The sequence below is a fragment of the Protopterus annectens genome, chromosome 4.part1, assembly GCF_019279795.1.
Source record: "Protopterus annectens isolate FY-2018-M chromosome 4.part1, PAN1.0, whole genome shotgun sequence".
Taxonomy (NCBI): domain Eukaryota; kingdom Metazoa; phylum Chordata; order Ceratodontiformes; family Protopteridae; genus Protopterus; species Protopterus annectens.
Genome location: NC_056734.1, coordinates 314,945,183 through 314,970,211, shown reverse-complemented (window position 1 = coordinate 314,970,211; position 25,029 = coordinate 314,945,183).

Genomic DNA, 25,029 nt, shown 5'->3' with positions numbered 1-25,029 from the left:
AACAATAAAACCAAAACCTCTCTCTCATATATATATATATATATATATATATATATATATATATATATATATATATATATATATATATCTAGAAAACCTCAAAAACAGTCCTGTAATAAGTGACATCACTTATTGGGTGGCACAGTGGTGCAGCAGTTAAAGTTTTCACCTCAAAGCAAGAAGTTCTCCTGTTTGATTCTTGGCTGGGATGCCTTCTGTGCAGAGTCTGCATGTCCTCCCTGTGTTTGCGTGGGTTTCCTATGAAGTCTCGTGTTTCTGCCGACATTCCAAAGACATGGGACCATTTTTCACTGGGACTCTGCTGAAAATAGGCTCTGTCCTAGTCGAACTTTCCCAGTCAACAAATGCTAATTAAATAAATAAAATAATAAATAAATATCCGCTACTTCCTTCCACATTATTTAAAAAAAAAAACAGAATCCATCAACAGTACAACACGTATAAAAACTGTACACACTTATGACTATAAAACCTTCATATTCATACTAAAATCATTAAAAAAGAGTTGCAACCAAGAAAATAGAAAGCGATAAATACTTCAACCATCCTGATAAATTGCCATGATTTCCTTATATTCATTAGACTGCAATCTCCTCTGAGGTGACCTGTGTCTTATTTTTCGAGCCATGGAAGATCAAATTCTAGCTGACTTCCAACTTCTTTGCAAAACCAATGGCTCTATGAACACCCACACTAGGAACCTTAATTGATGCCTGCAAATAAACAAGACTCACCAAAGGGATAGTTGTCTAACTTAACTTATTCCTATTATATAGACTAAGTTAGCACCACAGGTCAAACTAAGATACTAATTTGGCTACCTTTAGGGCTAGTCTTCATCTGGAAGGAAATACACACATTTTTACTAGTTTTATCATGTATGGCCATGCTTGACTTCGGAGATAAGCACTATTAGGTACTTAAAAATGGAGACAAGAACTGTTAAGTGTGTCTGATAAATATTTAAATAATGTTCCTATGTTCCATGTAGCCCTAGCATTCTCCTAGCATTATGTCCAAATGCAGTTCAAAGATTTCTGCCCTTTATTTTTTTTTAGATCGCAAGGGCATAAGTAAATGTAGCATACAGGCAGCCTGTTTTTGGTCTGTAGGCAGATACAAGAATACGTAGAAAAAGCCAATATAGAATCTCTAGCAACATGCAAACTCCACATAGATAATTATTGGTGATCAGTAACGACATCCAAACCCTGAAGCCATGAGGTAGAGAACTTAACTGTTAGGCTGTCTTGTTGCCCCTTAGCATTGTGAAGACTGAAGCAAACAGTTCCTTCAATGTATCTATTTGTTCTCTGTCTTTTGTGATCTTGCTCCCATCTGTATCTGCCTTGCTAAGTCTGAGATTGCTTTACTATTTTGCACAATACACCTAAAAACCTCATGTTTCATTTTTTCATCCTTTCTGTTAACCCTCTTTTGACTTGTCTTTTGCTACCCCTAATGATCTGTATTGGCCTTCAACTTGCCTCCTTATATTGTTTCATTTATATAGCTAAGACATGGCTCTTGGAGCTACATGATACAGGGCAAGTATGGACATTTTTGTGTTAGTGGGCATTTTCCAGATAAAGCAACCCCAGTTCTTCCAACATGTAAGTGAGCCAACAATTGTTACTCCATTTACATCACTCATATGCCACATCATTCCATTACCTGGGCTACTAGGCAAATGTATGTCATCTAAAACAGATGTGACGATTTTATCTCTTATGGTAGTGGACATGGCTGGCCTTAAAACAATGTTTAGTGTAGTCTGGGCTCTGCATTTTCTCTCGCCAATACTCTTAATTCCCTTGATGATTGTGTGTGCAATTCCTAAAATTCTCTCCTATGTCCTCACACTGAATCTCTTCTCCTGCATCATTTCTTACCCAGAGTTACTACTGCTGTGCCGTCCCAACTTTTATTTTAAGTTTAACCCTTCAATGTTCCTATCCATTGTCTTCTTTCCTCCATTCCAACTTTTGCTGGGTGAGATCCCATAGTCATCTTAAAAGTTATATCCTGAGTTATTGTTGTCTTCCTCCAACTCCTGGTTCCTTCATTCTCTTCATCTCTTGCATTTTTATTTCTTCTCCTCCCTCTGCACTTCTTTCTGTTGACTTCTCATGTGCTGTTTTCTTCCACCGCTGTTCTAGTCAGTCTTAATTCATGTCTATGATTCACTTCCTGACTACTACCTGCATCCACCATCTTGCATCTTGCCTGCTTTTCCACTGCCTGTGGCATCTAACCTGGTTTATATCCTTTTCTATTCATGCCACACATTCCTTTAGTCTGCTCTGTCTCTGTCAGTCTCAGACCAAGTCATCTTCTCAGCTTCCTGACATTTTGCAGACTATATATTTATATATTTATTTATTTATTTCACTAGTTGTATTCACCAGCAACTAGTACAATATCTCTCTCTACACAACATTATAGCACACTGTCAGCATGGCTTTAGACCTCATCACAGCACCACCACCGCCCTTCTTTCCTTTATAGATACTATCTACAAAAATCGCAACAATAATCTTCTCTCTTCTGCTCTCTTCATTGATCTCTCAAAAGCATTTGACATGGTCAACCACTCTCTCTTAACTAACATTTTTCAATCTCTTTCATTTGATAACCTAGCTATTAAATGGTTTACATCATATCTTAACAAAAGACAACAAGCAGTCATATGGGAAAACCAAATCTCTACTCTTTTGCCAATTTCCATCGGAGTTCCTCAGGGCTCCATTCTTGGTCCTCTTCTCTTCTCCCTCTTCATCAGTGATCTCCATTCTGCTATCCCACAAGCAACCTGCATTCAATATGCAGACGATTCAACCCTTATTTGTTCTGCTCCATCCCCTACGGAACTGATCTCACTCACCCAAAATGTATTTAATACGGTTGAAACATGGTTCTCTAAACGATTCCTCCTACTTAATGCCAAAAAAACTAAACTTCTCCTTTTTGCCCCACAACTCGGACCCCCCCATTAAACTTCTCCATCTCCTCAAACACTAACACTATCATCTCTCCCGATTCAACAACAAAACTGCTAGGAATAACCATCGACAATAATCTCTCCTTCGATCAACACATTAACAACACCATCAAATTAGTTAACAGAAAAATAGGATCCCTTTATCGAATTAAACCTTTTCTAACCCCAGCAACTAGAACCAAGATAGCTCAATCCCATCTCTTAGCCACTCTACTATATGCCTCCCCTATTTATACCAACCTTAAGAAATGCAATCTAACTAAATTAGCAACCTGCTACAACAATATTGCTCGCTTCGCAACTGGTAACCCCTTCAGAACCCATCATTGTCTTAACTTAAAACTTTTAGGCTGGCTTCAATTTCAAAACTACCTGCAAATCCCTCAACTCTCTATTGCCCATAGTATACTACACCAACCTGACAACACCCCTATTCTCTCTCAACTGATAATCCCTTATAACAATCTCAACTCTCTGCGCTCTTCTCACAAACTGATGGCCAAATCAATTAAGTCAAACAACTCTGCTGGTGACTGTCTCTTCACTAATACAGTAGGTAGAAATTGGAATCTTCTACCTAGTGATATAACTCTGACTACATCTTTGCCTCTTTTCAAACAGAAAATTAAACTGTACTTCCAAAACCACTGGCTCTGTTCCTGCAGTACACCTGACTAACTTATTCTATTTATTACTCTGTTATTCCTCCACTCCTTTCCTCTCTACTCCAACTCCTGTTCTGATTCTACTACTATTAGAACTCTAAGTATTATATATTTTTCTGCAAAATTTGTTGGAATTAATGAACAGTACATTTCTTTTTTCAGGAAAATTGTTTTATTACTGTTGAATATCTCTCTTGCAATGTTATATTCCTCATAAGCTGTATTTCTTAGTGATCTAGTTGTATGTAATGTATTAGTAGATAGTGGAGCTTTTCTCCTCGGGCCTCTGCTGAAAATGGACTTGTTATCCAGCCAGACTAGCCCGGTCAACAAATGTAAAATAAAATAAAATAGTTGGCCAGATAGATCACACAGGGCTTATGAGACCTTAGGTGGAATGTATATTCTTTATGGAAAATTCATCAAAGATCCTGGGCAGCTTTCACTGCTTTCCACTGACATGGGCACATTGCTTGAAATGGGTACTTGGTTCAGTCCACTATCCCACAAAACCAACCAAACACAAAACTAAACAGATAAATTAAGCAAACAAATAAAAAAATCAAGTCATGGCACTTAACATCCACCTCAGCTACAACCATGCAAATAGAAACAACGTTTTACATTTTACCAAAAGGAGTCATGCTATGGATATAGGTCCAGGGTGACATGTGGTGGCAGAGTTCAGATTTTAAATACTGTGCCTGTAATTTTTAAATAAAGTTGTCTGCCTGACTGAGTTGTGGGATTGTCAGCAAAGGATACTATATAAGATGGACTTCTATACCAACTACTTAACAGTTACCCTATGCTGCTACTTTTGTGTAAAAAAAGTTTTTTTATTGCGGTTTTACAAACTATACTGATGTATTCTGTCATTGTAAATATAATAAGAAAAGGTTAACAGTGTATTCCTATGAGATAATCTGTAATGTAAATGTGCAATGTGTACTATGTATTTGTATTTTTCTGGAGCTTTTCTCCCCAGGACTCCATTGAAAATGGGCTCCTTGTGGCCCAATTGGACTATCTTGGCAAACAAACTGCAAATAAATAAATAAATAATATACATAATGATTGGTAATATAATGTCAGTTCCATGAGTAGGGTCTGGGTTAGTTATTGAAGAACTGTGGATTAAATAGGGAAAAGTTGTCAATATAAGTGGGTAAGAAGAATTAATTCAAAACCTAATAATGCAAACCAAAAAAAACTTCTAAATGTAAAATCTTGTTAGATATGCACAAGAAAGATTTGACTCTGATGTGAAATCTAATGAAGGATTCCACAAATCCATTATCTAGGTTGCTAAATCTTTTGGGTAATCAGAAACAACCACCAATGAAATATGACCTACCCCATAGGGCTTTAACCACTGAAGTGGATATATTTATCTGTGAAATTTAGGGAGTATCCTTGCAAGTCAGGAAATAACAGTTTTCTTTGACCAAAAGATTAATTGAACTGGATTTAGTGAATCACCAAATCTAGTTTCATTTAGTTATAGATTCCTTACTTATTACTCATATACATAGAAGTAAAAGCCTTTCGCAATGCATTTGTTATAGTCTGTTCTTAGTCTGAAACTTTTTTGCTCAGTTCTTATGCCATAAAATAAAAATTTTAAACTAAAAATAACTGTATATACAGTAAAGTCCAAAATACAGCTTGATTTACAGGATGAAATGAAAAAGTGGATTTCAAGAATAAGTCTCCACAAAATATGTGCAGTATTACATAGGGTTACCACCTGTCCCACTCTGCGAGGGACAGTCCCTCTTTGGGCAGTTGTGTCCTGCAAAAAAACTGTATAAATGGCAAATGTCCTGAGATTTTAGAACAAAATTATTTCCTATATTGTATCTAATAGTTGCATAAAACAGTTATTCTGTATCTGAAACACGTAAATGCTACAAGAAACAGAATAAGCAACTAAAATGTTACAATAATAACCTTTAATTTAAGCAAAAAAGTGAAGTCCTGTCATTTGTACTGGCCGTGGGCATGTTTCGGCCTGCAAAATCTGATGTTTGTACCAAAAATGTCCCTCTTTGGCCATTTGAAAAGGTGGCAACCCTAGTATTACATTATCTTAAAACAGATTCAAAGTCTTCAGAGGTATCTCCACCCCCACAGGTTAAGTCGCATGTAGCTCTTCCATCAAAGAGCTGCAAATTTAAGGAGAAGCTGTGAGTCTTGGTGTGCACCTTTCAGCTCCACACAAAAATATCTTCACCTGAATTTACCTCATGCTAAATCCAATACATGCACTGACTGGGCTATCCAATTCCAGTAATTTCTGGCAGGATTTTAAGGTAAAGCCCTTGCTTTACCCTGACAATGAATATTTGACTGAAGTGCTAACTTTATAATTTGCCTTAGTTATGCAACCACCTTTTATACCTCAATGAACTGGTAATTAACTTCTCAGTAATTGACTAATGCAATCATTTTCCCGACTAGACATTTATAAACACATTTCACATTAAAGGTACAGTGTTACTTTACATACTACACAAGCATATACACAAAAAATAAAAGCCAGGAGTAAACATTTTACTAAGGGTATCCCAGAGTGTGTTCTGCAATACTTTATTTTCTCAGTTGTGGCGGCCCCAGTGAAAACCCTAAAAAATCAGTAGTTAGCAGTGGTCTCAAGGGATACAAACATCTAATTGAAACTTGGCCTCAGTAATTGAAGATCTTATACCTAAAAGAAAGCTACAAAACAAAAGTGAAAATAATAATGTTTCAGTTTCAAACAAAAGAGGACATGATAAACCCTGTCTGAAATATACAATGTTAGATAACCTTTGTCAATAAACCGATGATCAACTTAAAATCTAAAATGATTCAATGTTTTTTTTATTCACCTTCTAACTGACATTGGTAAAGAATTCCATAATTTGTTGATTCTGAATTAAAAAAAGCATTCCCATTTAGCCCTATGTTTTTGACTATAAATATTTCATAGTGTTCTTATCACGTCATGAGAATTTTATTCCTGTCATGGCTTTAAAAGCAGCACATTTAGAATTGTTATAGTTCATATAAAATCACTCCTACATAAATGGCACTTAACAGAAAGCAAGTCCAGTTTTTAACCTATTTTCTCATCTGTCTTCCTAGTACGATCTGTTGTTGTTTTTTTTTTAAATTTCACTGGACCTGCATCTACAACACCCATCCCATATTCATTTAATTGTCTATTAGATTCCTATGCAATTGTATTAATATATTCTTATGCCTAGAAGAAATGGTTGTCTGGTTAGTTTTAATAGCAGAGCTGCACCTTCTAACCACTAAGTTGACATGTGGAGTGAAGTCTATCTCATCTTTTGCCAATACACAAAGGTCTTTAAAGTTTTTAAACACAGAAAACACATCTTAATTGAATATGCATACCTCTCTTTAAAAGAATCCTCTTGGGTCAAAAGAACAGCAGATCTAGTTAGGACTGTAAAAACTATTAAACACCAGAGGTAGTCAAAGCTGTTGCAATGCTTGCTACATCAGCAAGTTTAGTTACCCAGTAGTTTGAAGTTTTAGGCATTGTTGACATCAAAAACATTAAATAAAAAAGATTTCAGATCAGACTGCTGGGCTGCTGTCTTCCAAACAGGTCACATTTAAGACCCCTCCCCCATCATAAGTAGTGAATAAAGAACACACAACAAACATTGATATGCAGAGAACAAAATTTGTATGTGATAACTATAATCTCTATTAGTTATGATGCAGTTGAACTCATTCATTTAGCATGTCAAATACCACTTGTGAACTGTACTTCTTGAAGTTGCGTTTTACAATGTCGCTGCGCAAGCAGTGTAGGCCTACAAGCTCCTTAAGAACTTGATGATTTTGCATTATTTGACGTACTATAATATTATAAAAACAAACTTTCAGGAGAGCCCGTGGCAACTGCCTAGGCATGCGCATGCCAGGCAATTAGACTCCTACTCAAATACTATCTTCCAAATGGTCCCTTTTGGTCAAATGGCATAACGGCTTACCATCTATAAACTACAAAGGGCTGCTAGGGTCAGTCTTTATTTCCATTAGTGTAGCTAGAAATTGGAATAAAATTCCAATATCAGTCAGGTCTATCACACACCTTTATCTTTTTACATTATTAAAAGACTTCCTCTCTGTTTCCTGGGTTTGTCCCTGCTCCTCATCAGGGACATAGCTCTTTAACACCCTTCATCACCTTTCTTATCTCTCGCTTTAAAGCAATAAATCAGTTAACTTGCTTATCACCTTCTAATACCTCACTTTATTGTACTTCTTAAACTACTATACCTACTTCTAATTAGTATAGCCAAATTACTATTCCATCACTACTTCTCTGTTAACACTCAGACATGCTTATCTCTTCTAATACCCCATCCTATTGTAACCTCACCCTATTGTATTCCTTATATTACTCCTACCTATCTTATACAATTCGTCTATGTGTAAATTCTCACAGTTTGTAAAATTAATGTTTACAAACATCAATATAAATTTTATTAAACTAACTATTATGCTATGTAGTCACTGAAACTGCATTTTAAAATTTGTTATTGTAAATATTGATTGCATTAAATATGGTAATATATTTCTCCCTAGGCCTCCAATGAAATAGGGCAGCTGAGCCAGAAGGACTTAACTGGGTAGCAAATGTCAATAAATAAGAGTCTTCAGTCTTGGGCAGATCTAATTATATATTCAAATGGACTAACAGATTCTAACTTGGCAATAGCTCGATAAGTTGTAGCAAAAACATATAAGATTAGCAGTGAAGACCCACATAACCCAGAATTTATGTTTGGAGCTTACCATTGCTAACCAACAAGAAAAACAATCAGTGGATCTTTATTTAAGGAAGGGGAAAAATTGCAACCATACTCATGAGCAAAATCCTTTCTCAAGCTCATTTGGCAGGGGAGGTTTCATACAGCTTCACAGACAACAAAATGATATGAAGAATTTCATAAAGGAGGGCAAATGCAAAACAATGAAGCTCTCAGTCAGTAGAAAAGTATTTTACATGAAAGTGCCACTCAGCCTATAGGTTCATAGGTGCTTACTAGGCTAATGACCACAAGGCCCTTTTTAAGCCTAGCCATGCATCCCACATCTCAGACAAGTTCTGCTACCCTTGATAAGTATAACAGAGGCTTGGGAGATGAAACATTTAAAAGTAGGGACATGGAAGATTAATTATTAGAGACATAGGTGCCAAACCAGGGATGAATTTCCTGTTCCTCATCCAACTGTCCAAGTTACACTTTAATTGGCTTAGGGAGGAACTCTGCTTCACAGGGATGGGGAGCCTGTTCCAGAGATGGGGTAATCTCTGGGATACATACCTGTCTCTCCAGCAGGTCTTATTTATATCACAGACAAGGTTTAAGTATTTAGAATGGGTAATTCTGGTGCTGTTTTTTTTTTTTTTTTTTTTTTGTGGATATGCAGGAGGTCCATCAGAGTGGGGTCTGACAATGCCCTGTATGCCAGGCATAGATCTCCCTCAACAGCATGTAGGAGACAGAATACAGGGATAGGGCCTTGAGACAGTCTGCATAGGACATTTTACTTATGCCCTGCATTGTTTTAGTGAGAAACTTCTGTGGATGTTCCAACTGTTGGATATGCCTGGTTAGGTGCATACCAAAAGGGGCATTGTACTCAATGATATAGATGATGAATGCTGAAAACAGTGGAACAATGATTTCCTTGGACCTAGATGCCATATCTTTGTTTATAAGTTGCGGAACATAGAATGATTTCCTCACTACTGTAGACACATGATGGTCGAAGGCTAGATTACTGTCTATGTGTGTTCCTAAGTTCTTCACTAAGGGGTAAGCTGTATCAGCTCTAAGGGGTACGTTGTCAATATGATAGTTACCAGGGGTGGATAACTTCCTGAAGGATGTTATTATGCATTTCTTGGCATTTGGTTTTAATCCACAGCTCTGAAACCAACTGTTTGTCTGTGTCAGCCCTTCCTGGAGAAAATTTTTGTCAGTGTCGGATTCAATAACAGCTCCTAATTTGCAATCATCTGCATATTTAGTCAGCCAGACACCACTGACATTGGCCTTGACTTCAGAGAAGCAAATGCCAAAAAGGAGAGGTCCAAGGACTGTTCCTTGAGGGACTCTTGTGACGGGCCTCTTTGTAGAGTTGGACTCCCCAATTCTAACTGCCTGGGTCCCTTCTGTGAGCCAGCTGGCTATCCACTAGCTGATATATGGGTTTATACCTAACCTCTTGAGTTTGTCAACAATGCCTGAGTGGGGTATTATGTCAAATGTTTTGGCCAGGTTGTAGTATGTAGTGTGAACCATTTTATCCTCATCCATTGCTTTGGTGACCATCTCAAGGAAGTCCACCAGGTTGAGTAGGCATGACCTGCCCTTGATGAAATCAAATTGGCTTGAGTCCATAGTCTGGAGGTTTCTTATGTCATTATTAATCATTTCAATGATCATTTTTTTATGGCTTTGCATATGAGACTAGTGAGACTTATGGATCTGTAGTTTCCAGGGTCTGTAGATGGCTAACCTTTGTGCAGAGGGATAACTGTTACTGTTCTCCATTCATAAGGCATGAAGCTGGTTTGGAGGCTAAAGTCAAATAGCAATTCCAGAGGACCTGAAAGATCATGTTTCATGCTGTTTTGAAGGCATCCTGGGATACTGTCTGGACCCACTGATGCAGTGTTCTTGGCCTTAAAGAGACCATTAAGTACCTGTTCCCTAGTGATAGCAGGGGGAGTTAAATTTGATTGTATTTCCTGAGGGAAGTTTGGGGGGGGGGCATACATTTGGAGCTGAATTTGCCTTTGAGGTCGTGGAGATAGCTAAAGAATGCCTTGTGGTTGTCTTTGGTCTCAAAGCACAAATTTACCTCAAATTTGGCTTTGGTAGACATTATTTGTCCTCTGAGTTGTTTGTTTAGTTTGATAAGAGTGCTTTTATCCTGCTGGGTGCTGCACCTCCTCATTTTTGCCATGATTTTCTTCCTTCTGTTATACAACCTGTTGATTTTGTAATTCCACCAGAGTGGCTTGTTTTTTGAGTTAGTTCTGTACTTCTTCCTGGTGGATACAGCTGCCTCTATGCAGTTATTAACAAACTTATATAGGGTTTCTGTGAACAGTTCTGCATAGGCAGCAGTATTATCAGGGTTTATGTGGGCTTGAAATTTTGCCAGACCTTTGAATGGCACAAGTCACACATCTGAAAAGGGGAAACTAGTATTTACAGAAATACTGAAAATAAAAATCAAAAAGAATGAAATGAAAAATGTGAAAAAGAAAATACATACACATAGAAGTAGCAATATACAACGACAGTTTCCTTTTGTGCAAGTGTAGCAGTGAGTGTTATCCCCTAGGCAGGCGTACCCCTGCTTCAACACCATTTTACCCATTTGTCTGAAACACTGTGTGGATTTCTACTGCCTATATTCCACCACTGTCTCTGACAATATGTTAGATACTACATATTACTTTCCAAAGTTTCATAGAAAAATGTTTTTTTAAACAGAAGATGAGGTGTACGTGTCTACTCTGCAGAGGCTAAAAGTGAAAAAATGTTTTTACAATGAAGTTAAACAAAACAGATGCATATTGTATTCCTTCAGAAAAGGTAAACTAGTTAAAACAACTTGTTATCATGAGGGCAATAAACACAGTTCTAACCTTGCTGTGATTAGAGAGCACATTTTTGGTCTCTCCTGCTCTGCAAACATAATTTCTGAGTAAGAACGTGTGTTACACACTTTAATGCTGTATTTGGATAGAGAAAGGACATGGCTTTCTATTCATATATAATCCCTTACCAGTATAATTTCAAACAATACTGAAAGCAACGAGTGAACTCTAATACCGAGCTCTTGCTGTGCTCCAGAAAATATTAAAGACAAAAGAATGTTAGTAGCATTCTCCCTATGATGTGAAGCTTGGTGTAGTATGAGAAAACCTTAAGACAGTCCAAAGTAAATTAAAGTCCTCACTACAACTGCAATCAAAGCCCATTACTACAAGAACTGCACAACTAAATTAGTATATAATTATGCAAATATAGAAAAAGAAATGACAGCCTTAAATTCTGAATAGTTTTTTTTTCTTTCCTGACCATTGCAGGTTTTCAGAAAATATGATACTCATAGTGGTCAGTAAAGCTTGTTAAATGAAGGGGATCCCAAAGAAAGAGTCAAGGACTTATTTTCTTTTTTAAAATATTTCCTTTATGCACAGCATCTCTGTGTGTAATTTTACAGCAGAAAGATAAAGAAATATTTTTTACATTGATGTCATCTATATTTTAGCTATAGATATTAAACAAATAATTTAATAACAGAGACACTATCAAAATTAAATATATTAAAGACTGAATAAAGCTAAAATACATTAGTGATGACATTATTTCACAGAATATAATATAAATCAAAAAGTGAAATTAAGCACTGAGTGAACCGAATGAACTACCAGAACATGTACCTGAAAAAAAGAAATGAATGCTTCTACAGGGTTATGACCAGCTCTTGGGGAAGTATATTGCAAACTAGAGACCTTTACTTCTCTATTGAGAAAGGTACTTAAAAGATTTAATTTTTTAGCTACAAGGGTATAAAATATCGGAAAAGTTGTAAAGAAAACCCCAACAAAAGCATCATTTCTTATTTTATGATCCTATGTACCCCCTAGAAAGGCAAGCAAATAGATCAAAGGATGGTTTGGAAGCATGTCTGGCATTACGTGAATGACCCCTTGCTTGCATGTCTTTTTCTGCAGAACAAAACTATGTGAGAACTGAACAGAAAATGTCACCTATAGGATTTGTTACAAAGAAATTCCTCCAATATGCGAATGGATTCATTGCTATGCTTCAATCAGTTCAGAAACCTCTGGAGAGTATTTTTTATTAGACTATTAGGATAATCTCCTGCTGGACTGCTAATACTGTTGAAGTGACTGTAAAGGTATGATTTGACTGTGCCATTTACTTCATGAAGATTCATGTGCATAGCAGAAACGTTTTCAAGAGAAACTGAATGGGATACCTGTAACAATAATGAACAACTATTTGATAAAAAGGTCATCTACCCAATGGATAGGTGAGAAATCTAGAATACAGAATAGCAGAGCATGCTTACTACAAAAATGTATAAAAGTGACATGCTGAAAATGTCAAAGGTATAAAGAAAAGAAGGGCTGTAGAGAGCAAAACATTGCCTACAATGATGTGCATTAATGGAAATGCAGTGCATGTGTGTTTGTGTTTATATATATATATATATATATATATATATTGTGTGTGTGTATGCGTATGCACATATATATATTATATATATATCTGAAGATAGTCGTATCACACTGCAATGCATCTAAGACAAACTCTTATAAAGGTGTGACAGTAACTGCATAGACCCAAACATCAAAACTGAAGGTGATTATGCATTTGTATGGTATCTAAATCAAAAGAAAGAATAGCTCAAAGTCTCAATATGTTTAATAAAGTATTCATGGCAATCAGAAAATGACAGAGTAGTCCATGGTATATAGTAATTACAAACACATTGGACAAATAAAACCAGGATAATACTTTTAATACACAAAATAATGAAGTTAAACAAATCAAGCTTTTTGGAATATAGGAGTTAGACTTTGACAGCTATTTAGTTATGGTAACACAATGCAGATATTCCATACTTCAGAGGAAGATATGGAGGGGGCTGAACAAAAGTATTCAATATGTGGAAAGATCTCACATTACTGGCATAAACATAGAAGGCAGTAGTTGATGAGTTCCAGACAGTTTTCCCAAGCTGTGGCATATTTGAACACAGGACAATTAGTGTTTTTTAGCATGAGTCAAAATACAGGCATAAATTTGTCAGTCAAGGACACTAAACTGTTCAATATGTAAACAAGTTTGCAGGCATGAAACTGAATAGAAACTATATAGAAACTAAACTCACTTTTGTCCTCAAGAACTACTAACACATTAATCTCCTGTAGATATAATATTATCTTTTCCAGTTATTAATATAGACAGACTTGAAATAACAGATAAAAAGAATGTAGTGTCTTCATCTTAAGAAGTTCGCAACATATACAAATCACAGAAAATTAATCAGAGAACTGTCACAACTGCCTAAATAAGGATTTACTAATTTGTCACAATGGCTTCACTAAGGATGTACCTATATTTCTTACAGTTCACAATGCATCTGTTAAAATCCCTTATACTTGCTTACTTATTATTTCAAATAATTGATTCCTTTAAAGATTAAAGTATTTTGAATCTTACAACAGATGCACATAGCTTGAGTAGGAAAGTAGGAGCAATATTATTTATCCCCTACTTTTAGGTCTCCACTGATCAACACCCTATTGACTCATGAATTCCTTCTCCAGGGTGCGGGTCTTATGGCCCATTCATTCTCTTGACTTAATACAGAGTTCTATAGCCCATTCAGTCATCTTCAGAGGTGAGACATGAGCACCAGGTAGGTCATTGTTCACAAAAGGTTAGTTCCCACCTGATTTATTTCTTTCTTTGCAGTGACCAGTGGCCTATTCATTCATATGCATGCCTTGGTAGCACACTCTTGGTTTGGCTCCAAAGACATGCATCTGGAGGGTTTCTCCCTGGGCCTCCACTGAAAATAGGCTTTGTCCTAGTTGGACTTTACCAGTCAACAAATCTTAAATAAATAAATACTGTGTGTGGCACAAATCACATCAAGCCAATAGCTGCTACCTGAAATGCCTCAATATTTAGCAGGCCATACTTCTTCCCTCCAAGGGTAGTCAAGCTGAAAATGGTTGCTCACTCCCACCCATCTCTGCTGCAAACGTGCCAGGACTCAAGTCACTAAACAATCCTGGGTAGTTTTGACTATAGTCAGGACTTCATCCCTCTGTGACACATGTCCAAGGTGTCAATATTATGTTCTGAATGGTGGTTTAACAATCATCTTTCATTGCTCCTAGCAGCAAGAAGACAATGGATGCAAGAATATGGAAGATGATCTTTGTACACTGTTGTGCTTGTTTAATGTTCAGGAGTTAGTAAAGAAACATCCATCCAATCTTATATAAAACAACAGCTTCCCATATTATGACAAAAATCACATAAAACACTAAATATATAAAACACCAATGTTTAATGATGCAGACAAAGTCTGGCACTGTTCACAGGATGGCAGCTGCACCTGTTCTCTAACCACTTTTATAATATGAATAAATCTGAAGCCCCCATTGTTGTGAACAAGAGCACGATGACACTTGATTAATTCTATTTAGACAGATGAAAATAACAAGAATGGTTCAACGAGCTGTCATTTAAAATAATATGCAACAACCAAAAACAGTACTCTGCACTTATTTGCACAGATTGTGGAGCAAAGCCTGAGTATAATTTTACCCCAAAACACATGATATGTAGAAACATATTTGTGATTTCAAATTAGCAGAATTTATAACTTGCAGAAGGTTCTAAAAGCAAAGCTAGAAGGAGAGTAGCTTTGTGCCCAGCAGAAACATGAATACACCTGCTGGGCACCTGGTCTGAAGAGTAAGCAGTCTCAGGTTATTTTGGAGACATGGAGGGGCACTGCATTTCCTGGAATTAGTTCGACCACAAACTTCGGAAAATAATGGGGTGGAAGATAACAGAATCATTCCTTAGATAAAAAAATAAACAAAACTATTTTTGTCTTTATTAGCTTGGCCCATATAACTCCCCTATTTTTTAATTACATTATATTCTTTCTCTCCTGCCAGATATTGTACTTTACTGTGCTGTATCAGTTTAGGGGAGTATTAGTATTTTACCATCCGTGAATAACAGTCAAAGGAGTAAGAGGTGAGAGTCAAGCACACTGAGTTCTCACATTTTGTTCTTGCTCTAAATGTGCATCAGCAAAATAGAAATGTCACTGGCCTCACTGACTTCTTTTTGTCCGAAATATCAGCTTGCAATGCAGCAAGCTGTTTTCATGCAGATTTAATAACAGTATTTGCACTCAGGGATAGTCTTCCAAGCTCCACCAGTTAATGTCTCTCTGGTAGACAACCACACACTTCCCAACAATCCTGCCTTGCTCTACTGATGCTGTGCCTGGGACTTACCTAACATTGTAATGAGGGTTACAGTCTGTGGACAAATGACTTAAAATGCAGAGAATAAGACTGATGAAGAATATTATCAGACAGCGTGGAATACTACTGGTGTATATATATATATATATATATATATATATATATATATATATATATATATATATGTGAAGTCCTTAATTATTTTTATGGTAAACTTGACGCATAACAAATTAATCAAATGTCTACAAGTTGGAAGGTACTCTTAAATTCACCATTGACAGAATGGTACTCTAAGGTGCAGATAATGTACACATACAGAATTTTGATAAATGTCTAATGATCAATGTAATAAAAATGTAATATCCTAAACTATTAGAAGGTTACTATAAATTTTGATTATGAAATCAATGATCACATACTCAGAATACATTTGTAAATCATGTTGTAGTCCTCACCAGTGTTTAGAAAGACATTTGGGATAACTTAACTAACACTAAAGAGAATGTCATGGCAATGCAGAAAAATAATCAGGTCAATACATACTATTTTGCATAGCAAGTTACAGGCTGCAATGTGACTTACCAACGAAATATAGTTGAAAGGCATTTTATGAAGAAAAAAATGACGTTACAAAATGTAAACAACAGGAGAAAACATCATGCATGGGACCTGACAACAGCCCAGGCTGCATTCTACATGAACTACAGAACAAACTGACACCCCACCTAAGTACCATGTTCAATCATAGCCTCACCTCTGACTTTGTGCCCACTGAATGGTGCACAGCAACAGATATCCCACTCCACAAAGGGAGAGCTACCACGGACCCCAGGAACTACTGCCCCATTAGCCTGATGAGCCTGGTCTGCAAGGCTATGAAATGTACCATCATGGAACTTATAAACAATGAAATTGGTAATCTCCAAACTCTGGACCCTACCCAGTTCGGGTTTGTAAAAGGCAGATCATGTCTCTTAAACCTGATAGACTTCTTTGAAGCGGTCACAAAAGCCATAGATGAGAGTAAGGTGGTTTACACAGCCTATCTAGATCTCGCCAAGGCTTTTGACACCATCCCCCACTCTGGAATTATAGATAAACTCTCTAAACTAGGTATAAATCCCTATGTCACAAGATGGGTTGCCAAATGGCTCACTGACAGAACCCACACTGTGAAAGTAGCAGACTCTAAATCCAACCTCAGACCAGTGACAAGTGGAGTACCACAGGGTTCAGTCTTAGGTCCTCTCCTGTTTGGTATCTACTTCTCTGAAGTACAGGCTAACACAGAAGGTCTTTGGCTAACAAAGTTTGCAGGTGATTGCAAACTAGGAGCCATAATCAAAACTCCTAATGATGTGGACATCCTACAAAAGGGCCTCACTGAGACAGATGCCTGGTGTCAAAGCCTTGGCCTCAAGCTCAGTGCCAAAAAGTGCATTGTCATCCCTTTTGGTAAAAACTCTGTACCCATGAACTACCACATAGGCGGTAGTATACTTAACACTGAAAGTGTGATAAGAGACCTTGGGACACAGGTGGACAGTAGTCTCTCCTTTGATAATCACATCACCACAGTAGTCAGGAAATCCTTCTACGTGGCACACCTCATCACAAAAGGTTTCTCATCCAGGAAAAAAGAGGTCATTGTTCCCCTCTACTCATCACTCATTAGACCCATTATAGAGTACAATGCCCCTTTTGGTATGTACCTCACAGGACATCTACAACAACTGGAAAGGCCACAAAAATACCTCACAAAGATGATTACCGGCCTCAAACAGATGCCCTATGCAGACCGTCTCAAAAAACTCCAGCTTTACTCTGTCGCATATCGCCTACTCAGAGGCGATCTCTGCCTAACATACAAAGCTATGTCAAACCCAGAGCTGTTGGACATGCTCCACTTAAAGAAATCCCAATCCCTCCGAACTACATGCTCTAGGGAGCTAAACCTTGTCACCACAATAAGCAGAACATGCTAATGGGAAATAAGAAATTCACCCCAGGGATCACTTCTCTGGCTATGCTTGACAGGGGCACAGGAAAATAATTTTCTTGGGTGGCAAAAGCCAGGGTACCATTTGGCTAGGCTTATATAGACCCTAGGGCCAATACCATAATACATTCCTATGAACCTATGATAGTTCCTCAGTGGTGATCTATACCAGCTATTTAAAGGACTATTGGACTAGGTTCTTTGTGAAACACTTGAATTGAAAACCATAGTACATGGGTATAAACCAGGTAGGGTATCTTGCTACTAACACCAAATATGACAAATGGAAAAGATGGATAATTTTCTGAGACAGCATCTACCTACCCTACAGTCATTCCAATTTGAATAATAGACATCTCTCGCTGTAGATGTAAGAGCCCACTGAATAACTTGAGAGAGAATAAAAAAATACAGATGTAGTAGTGTTATGCAAAATAAGATTCAAATAGGTCAAAAGATTGGTAGTTGGTTGTGAAACATTGGAATAAAGCTGTAGAGATTATTTTGGATGAATGAAATATCCATTCAAAGAAGGTGGTAAAGCCTAAATCTGTGTGAGTACTTGAGAAGGCATGGGAAAGACACAAGACCATTATAAAAAAGATAAAGAAGAAAATAAAAATCAGCTAGCTTGCAAATGGATTCACATGACTGCTGATTGACAGAAAGGGTAGCCACAATAATGCTGTCTGATGTTACATTATATGCACCTTTGGATATTTGAAAAAAATAATACCATTGCACTTAAATAAGACTGAAAAACTGAAGAATGCAAATCATTAAATTACCATTAAGTTTAATTATGGGAATACATATCAGAGACTGTATCTGCAAAGTTCCATGCATCTTCCATGAACTTGGGAATGAAGGGTTCATATACAATGTTTAATTTGTTGAATATCACAATAAATGCAGTTCTAGATATACTCAGTAAAGATGTGATGAGAAAATAAAACATCATTGCAGTTTTATTATACAAGTCTTGGGTTTGACATCAAGCTTCTGTTTGCTGTCTTGATGCATTAAAACACCCGGAAAAACTAAAGCAGGAATTTAAGTTTCAGAAGGAAGAGTTTACAAAGCTGAATGTAAAATTATAGTGCATATGGCATAAATAGCAACACAAGAAACAAAGAAATGGAAAGAAAAGCAGCAAAAACAAGACACTGTTGAAGGAGATGCACACACAAAGCCAAAAAGAGAAATACAACTGGATATGTAGAAGCATCTGGGAACATACTAGGTTTCACACACATAGCAAGTATGCCAAAAGGGTGCAAGGATAAAGTGAGGAAAGAGAGTTAAATGGGCTGCATCTGAACAAAAATGCTGGCTGCCAAATGAGATACACACACATATCATGTTAAAAGAAGGGGCAGAATAATTTGTCACATAGGAGCTTTACAAGTTTTAAAATATGGGTCATGCATACCGTTTTGATGTAGATACATGGCAGCAATCTTTTCTTTCTGCATCTGTTGTTGTTACAGCAGTTTCATGAGTGCAGGTATCAGCTTTCAGCAAGTTACAAGGTGTTTAGTTTCTAGCTTGCTTCACATGACACTGATGCAGGCAAGCTAGTGGCTTCAGTATGGGCCAAAACCATCAAATGCTAACTTTATATGCTGGAATGATATTTTGAAAATCCGTTGTCTGGCAATGCAATTAAGAGGGAAAATGTGTTAAGTTTGCCGTGTGAATCTATTGACTTCAGCTACTTGATTCACAGTGTACCCTTTAGAGACATAACAAAACTGAGTAACTTCTATTACCCATTCATATCAATGGCTTAGTTTAACATATCTCATACTGAAGAGTTAAGTGATTTGTTTGTTTTGCAAGTAAAACAAATCAAGAAACTAATTACTTGGAATGTGTGTCTCAAAATATCAAATAATGATTCTGATGTCCAAAAAATCATGTTTTGTATCTAGTTTTTAGTTTATTTATTACTTTAGTTAAAAAGGATTGTCCCACTGGAAGTCTCATTAGTCTCATTAAAAAATATTCTGGGCAAAATTGTATGGTGATAATACATATTAAGCAAATTATACAATGTAGCATACTAAGTAAACAATAACTATCAACCCAGTAGATCACAGAAGTATTTAGAAAAAATAATGAAATGCGCATACAAATTTAGGAACTCAAACTAAATACTGCAGTTGACCATCTGACCAGATAAAAATAATTAACATAAAACTGTTACATATCTTAAATTCCACAGTGGAATGATAACTGTGGAATAAATAAAATCCAATACCAGTTCCTTGCAAACTATAGGTTCTCCTATATGACCCAAGAAACCCATACCATGTATTTAAACATATTAGAAGCACACACCATCCAACCTAGTACCATATTCACTGGCTACTTTAATTATCCCACTATTAAATGGGAATAATATACAACACCAAGCGTGCAGGCACAAAGATTCCTGTATTTTATAAACACAAACTCACTGCACCAAATTTTCAATACTGATCTGGTCCTCACTAACATGGGAGAGTGCTGCAACCCCCTAGTGTAATGTCTTCTCTGGTAAGGTCAGACCACAAAATGGTCTACTTTGAAGTAAAAACAAAACCTGAAACCCTAGCTAGCCCTGGAATATTCAGGAACAGCTCTATGGCTAACTTCCTACTATTATGTGATAAACTGGTAAAATTTCAAGCCTCCGTAAACCCTGAGAGCACTGCTGCATACACAGAACATTTCATAGAAACCCTATACAAGAATATTAATAGCTGTATAGAGGCAGGTGTTCCCACCAGGAAGAAGTACAGAACTAAGTAAAAAAACAAGACACCCTGGTAGAATTACAAAATCTATAGACTGTATAACAAAAGGAAGAAAACCATGGTAAAAAATTAGGAGGTTCAGCAACCAGTAGGATAAACACACTCTCATCAAACTAAACAAACAACTCAAAGAACAAATTAAGTCTACCAAAGCCAAATGTGAGGTAAAGTTGGACTCCTAGGACAAGGGCAGCCACAAAACATTCTTTAGCTATATCTGCAATATCTAAGGCAATATACAATTGTGTGCAGAGCTCATTGTAAATAGAGCCACCTATACTGAGCCAAGAGATATAGCAAACCTACTGGCTGTCAAATTCAACTCTAATTTTACCCCTCTATCTCCCCATCACCTTCCCTCAAGAAATACCATCAAATATAACTCCCGCTGCTATCACTAGGAAACAGGTCCTTAATGCTCTCTCTAAGGCTAAAGAATATTGCATCAGTGGGCCCAGACAGTATTCCAGGATGCTCTCTAAATGGCATGAAACATGATCTATTAGGCCCAAACAGGTGTCATGCCTTATGAATGGAGCACAGCAACAGTCATCCTCTGCACAAAGGTGGGCCATCTACAGTTTCAGGAAACTACAGACCCATAAGTCTCTCTAGTCACATATGCAAAGCCATGGAAAGAATTATTATGGAAATGATCAGTAATGACATAGGAAACATCCAGACACTGGACCCATACCAAATTGGTTTCATCCAGGGCAGATCATGCCTACTCAGTCTGGTGGACTTCTTTGAGATGGTTATCAAAGCAATGGATGAGGGCAAAATGGTTTACACTGCCTACCTTGACCTGGCCAAGGTATTTACCACATTTCCCTATTCAGGTATTGTTGACAAACTTAAGAGCTTAGGTACAAACCTGTATGTAACCCAGGTGGATAGCTGGCTGGCTCACAGATAGGACCCAAGAAGTTAGAATTGGGGAGTCTACCTCTACAAAGAGGTCAGTCATCAGCAGAGTCCTTCAGGGATCAGTCCTGGGACCACTCCTTTTTGACATTTACTTCTCTGAATTCAAGGCTATCAATAGTGGCCTCTGGCTGACTAAACTTGCAGATGATTGCAAATTAGGAGCTGTCATTGAATCACCCACTGACAAAAATCTTCTCCAGGAAGATCTTACCCAGACAAACGATGCCAGAGCCATGGACTAAAACTAATTGCCAAGAAATGCATGATATTACCCTTTAGGAAGTTATCCATCATATTGACAACACACCCCTATGAGTTGACCAAGTGCTCAAGGACTTGGGGGCACACATAGACAGTAATCTAGCCTTTGACCATCATGTGTCTACAGTAGTGAGGGAATTATATGCTGTGCAGTTTATAAACAAAGGTATGGCATATAATAATTGTCTACAGTGGTGAGGAAATTATTATATGCTGTGCAGTTTATAAACAACATATGGCATCTATGTCCAAGGAAGTCATTGTCCCACTGTATTCAGCATTCATCAGACCTATCATTGAGTACAATGCCCCCTAGGTATGTACCCAACCAGGCATATCCAACAACTGGAACATACATAGAGGTTTCTCACTAAAAGTACACAGGGTGTAAGTAACATGCCCTATGCAAACTGCCTCACGGCTGTCCCCTACAGGCTGTTGAGGGGAGATCCATGCCTGGTGTACAAAGCATTGTCAGACCCTACTCTGATAGACCTCCTGCATAAACACAAAACAAACAGTACCAGAAAAACCCATTCTAAAGACTTAAACCTTGCCTATGATATAAATAAGAATTGCTGAAGAGACAGGTATGCATCTCTTCTCTGGAACAGGCTCCCCATCCATGTAAAGCAGAGTTCCTCCCTAAGCCAATTCAGGTGTATCTTGGACAATTAGATGGGGTACAGGAAATTCATTCCTGGTTCGGCAACTATGTCTCTAACAGACACAGGCAACTTGTAAAGGTTTCATTTCCCAGGCTCCTCCTTGTAAATGTTTCACCTCCCGAGCTCCTACTTACACTAGTCAAGGGTACCAGAACTTGTCAGAAATTTGGGATGCATGGCTAGGCTTAAAAAGACCCTTACAATCATTAGACTAGTAAACACCTGTGAATCTATGAACCTGTGAATATAACTTATAAGTTATCAAAAATGTACCTACCTTATAGACATGCATACAAGTCAGAGTTTAATTGTATGATACAAATAGCAGTAATATCATACAGATCCCTATCACATGGTCGACAGGCCATATGATCGACTTTCATTTGGTCGACAGTTCATTTGGTCGACAAGCAGTTTTATGTGGGGGGCTTTGCCCTCCACACCCCCCTTAACTATATATATCAACTCCAAGGTCGCACAACATTGGGGAGGGGGGCAAATCTGCCTGTCGACCAAATGAATTGTCGACCAACTGAAAGTTGATCAAATGGCTTGTCGACCATCTCAGGTAGACCCTAGCATACATATATTATTACATATTGGTTATGGAAAATACATATTTCCCATTAAATATGTTTTCATAATGCATGGATCTGCAAGCATTCTAGTGGCAATTACACAAATCATGATATGTTCATCATTAGGATTACAATGGGAGTTATCTTAGCAACATGGTTATATCCTGCAAATGATATAACACTCAGCCAGTATCCAATGTTTCAGTATACCTTCCACATTCCTAAACTGTTATTCAGTTCTGGATGAAATTACTAAAACAGCCAGGTCTGGGTGCAAGCTCATCAGAGCTTTCCTGCTGCTGAGGAGAGCTGCTCTTGTGGGCTTTCAAGGATGGAATAAAGCATTCCATTGCTGGTCAGAAAAGTTATCTTTTTGAAAAAAAAAACTACCACATCTACTTTTTTATGACAGAAACTAAACTCTTTTCTTTGAGCATATTAAGTTTAAGCTAGGAAAAAAAGTAAAAAGTGTTTTATTGACAGTCCTTTGACTTTAAGTAACTTTTAAGTAGGAGCATCACATTTTACTTTTGTAAGAAAAAGTTGTTAAACTAGGTTAAAAACTGCATTATCTTTTGTACAAATTATATTTTAGTTCTGTGGGATGGAATAAGTGTCTAAAGTGTTTTTACTACATTTTTCAGGGAAAAGTTTTTTTTACTACTGATCTGTTTTACTCACTACAATTTACAGGCTTCCCCAGGAATCAGGCATCTTTGTTGGCTTAACCATGGAAAAACGTACTGTTTCTTCAGTTCTTCCTTCTCCCAGCCACAAAAAGAAGAAAATTAATAAACAACCTTTCCCACAACAGTAGTCTTCTAAAGTGCCTCAGCAGAAGATGGGTGACCTTGTTGTGGCCATTTCTAGTTCATATGACTATTCTACCTTTTCTCTCTGGTGCAGTCCCTACATGGATTGGGGTTATACACATCCAGTGCTTCTGTTCTGGTGCTCTAGTATAGTAAGGAAATGCCACTCTTAGTTGGTCTTGGAGAAGGAGCAGGTAATACTACTCTACCTAAGCAGAATGCTGTGGTTATCCCATGGGGGGGGGGGGGGGTGGATCCTAGTAAAAGTGGAGCTTCTTCTTCAGAAATTCCTGTCAAAAGAAAAATGTAGACATATTTCTTCTCCTGTCTCAGTCACTTTGGACAAGATTGATTTATTCTGCTAAGCTCAGGGTTTAATTAATGCAAGGTTTAATTTAGGCTGGTGACCCTTCCAGTTTAGGTGTTTCTGTCATAAGAAAAAGTGATTCTTCATTTCATGGAAAGACTCAAATGTTTTAACCGCAAAATGATGTGAAGGGGGATATTCTATTTTGTCTCGTCAGGATTCAGATTCTGAGAAAAGTGTGACTTCTGCTATTCCTTTTGAAGGATTTTCTTTCTCTGAACCTATTTCCAGAATGAATCAGTTGTTTTGGTGGAAATATAATGACATTGCACTGTCCATAAAGAAGAAGTATTATGATTTATTACAACTGGATTTTCCAGAAACTACTCTAATTCCTCCTGTTCTTTCATCTTTGGAAGATGATTTTGCCACAACCTGCAGCTTGATTGACAGCCAGTCTGCTTCACATGAGAAAGCAGATAGTTTGTAGAAATTTCCTCAGTCTTATAACTTGTATACACTCATCCCAGGTCACAGTGAGCAGCAATTCCTTTAGTGAACCTAACATCTGCTAATCATCTGGTTAATACAAATCAATCTCTTTCCAACAAAGACAGGAAAGCTTTTGATAGATTTGGGAAACAAAGTGTATTCTTCTGCAGTACTTCATTTTAGAATTCTCATATGTCAAGCTCAAGTTTATATTTTCCCTTTTGAGGAAGCAAGGAATATTATAGCATCTCTTTTCAAAAAAAAAAAAAAAAACTTCTTGGTGCAGTGAGCATATCAGCCACAAGTCCGTGCTTGAGTTCTTCTTATACAACATGTCACTTCAGCAATGACTGTGAATTGCCACTTTGCTTTGTACAACTGTGTGTTT